This window comes from Nannospalax galili, unplaced genomic scaffold, assembly GCF_000622305.1.
Source record: "Nannospalax galili isolate Female #2095 unplaced genomic scaffold, S.galili_v1.0 scaffold957, whole genome shotgun sequence".
In the NCBI taxonomy this organism is placed as follows: Eukaryota; Metazoa; Chordata; class Mammalia; order Rodentia; family Spalacidae; genus Nannospalax; species Nannospalax galili.
The window spans coordinates 419,112-421,617 of NW_008340047.1; positions in this window are offsets into that span (position 1 = coordinate 419,112).

Below are 2,506 nucleotides of genomic sequence, written 5' to 3' on the forward strand. Positions count from 1 at the left end.
GGATGAGTTCTTTGGGTATATGCCAAGGAGTGGTATAACTGGGTCAAATGGAAGGTCCATTTGTAGTTTTTTAAGAGTTCACACTGCTTTCCATAGGGGTTGAACAAGTTTGCAGCCCCACCAGCAGTGGATGAATGTTCCCCTTTCCCCACATCCTCGCCAACATTTGGTATCATTTGTTCTCTTGATTTTAGCCAGTCTGACTGGGGTAAGATGAAAAGTTAAAGTGGTTTTAATTTGCATTCCCCTAATTATTAGTGATGTTGAGCCCTTATACTCTGATGTCCCTGCTACTGTCCGCTGTGTTGTCCGCACCCCCAACCATTCCCCACTACTTGTCCATCTGGTGAATCTAGTCAACCTATCTAGAGGCCTTTGTTTTAGGAGGGTCAGCTGTTCCTCATCTACCAGCAGTCAGTTGTCAATATTCCTTTAAATAAGGTTGGGGTCTGCTGTTCATTTCCCCAGTTCTATGCTGGGTTACTATCTGGGAGTCCCTTTGGCCACCCTGGCCAACAACTCAAAAGAAGGTATCTCCTATCTGGCATTGTTGCTTGTTATGTAGCCTTTAGCTATGCATATGAACTCTTAAAAAATTATATTGGCCCCTTTAATCTTTGGTTATACTTTCCTTTTGGGTATTTAAGGTCATACAGTTGGCCCAGATTAAGCAATTTATTTTTACTCTTAAGGTCATTTGAGGATCTGTTCCTCAGGGGTCACATGGGCTTGGGAGGCTCTCCTGGCTCCTTTCTTTTACCAGTTCCATCTAGATGAAGATAAGTCAAAGGTCCTGCTTGACCATGTCTGGCTTCACTTGGAAGCATGGATGAGATGTTTCCTCTAAGTTGACCCTCCTCTTTGTACACTGGACGCTGGTTCAAGTCCATCTCATGGGGTCTCCATGGCCTCCCTGAACAAGAGGACAGGTGACTCGCCACAGTTACAGGACATTTTGAGAGATGTTCCATAGTCACCTGGAATTTAGTCGACCTTGGAGGACAAGGGGCAAAAACTGTCCTCTATATCCTTCATCACTGGCTTAGGCTTTCCCATTCTCTCCATTTTGGAAAATGTCTCCATCCCACATCGGCTCATGGTTAAGAGCACTGGCTGCTCTTGCAGAGGACCTGGGTCTGGTTCCCAGCACATGGTGACAAATAACCATTGGTTACTCGAGTTCCAGGGGATCCAGTACTCATCTGGCCTCTCTGGGCATTGCACACACAGGTGCACATAATACGTGTAGGCAAAACACTCCTAAACAAAATAAAAATAAATTTAGGCCATAAAATCCCAGCACTTGGGAGGCAGAGACAGGCGGATATTTGTGAGTTCGAGGCCAGCCTGGTCTATGTAGTGAGTTCCAGGATAGTGGCACTACAGGGAGACCCTGCCTCAACAAGACAAAAAGAAAAAGTCTCCACAAACACAACAATATTAAAATAGATATCTTGTACTCTATCATATCATAGCAGACTAAAACTAGAAATCAATATCGGAAACTATGTAAACATGTGGTGACAGAACAGTACATTCTTAAACAGTGAATGAGTCTGTTATTGGAGTTTTTAGGGTCAAACCATGTGCCCTGGCAGCTGTGATAAGCTAGGCTCAACTACCCATTCTCCGTAGGTCAATTAAGGAGACAATAGTGAAAAAGAGAGAAAGAAGATTCACTCAATGTGGCCACATTGGAGGAGGAATCCTGTAGTTCATATTTGGGATACTGGCATAAGGTTCAGGTTTAAATAGAGGACAGGAAGTTTCCTGTCCTGGTCAAAATGTGTGCCCCCACCATTACTGACCCTCTGTCTCTGCTCCAATTTGTCCTGTGAGGGAGTCTGACAAGTTGTTGGAGCTGGGGTGATATCTCCTCCTGAGAGATGAGTTCCTCCTCTGTGTGGTACCAGGTTTCAGCTTCCCCTAGCAAGAGATTCCTGAGGAAATTCCAGTTCCTTGGGCTCCATTGTCTCAATAATCTGATAACTGAAGGGAGAGGCAGAAATGTTCCTCTTCAGAATATCTTTGTTCTGCCAGGACTGTTACAATTCCCTGCTTTATTTTTAGACCTTAATCTTGAGGGATTTGGTGTGAGAATTCCTGAAAGATGCCTGTGACTGAATCAAATAGCATAAATAGAATCCAAGTAGGAGCCAAGATTAGAAGACATTCAGTGAGTGTCATGTAACCATACCTAGGGACAGTTCTCCATAACCTCTTCTCTTTAGTTCACTTTGGAAGGGTGCCACAAGTGACTCCATTTTATTGTTGGCTTTGAGACCCAGTTTTTCTATGATGCCTAGGCTGGACTCAAACATACAAGCCTCCTTCTTCAGCCTCTCAAGTGCTAGGATTACAAGCAGGCACCACTATCCAACATCACGTTATTTTGATTCTGATAACGCCTCCCTGTCTGAATTTTTCTCTGAAGACATCACTGATCAACCATTTGGTGGTTTGATTTTGATTATTCCTTGCTGCTAGGATATCTAACCTGATTCCA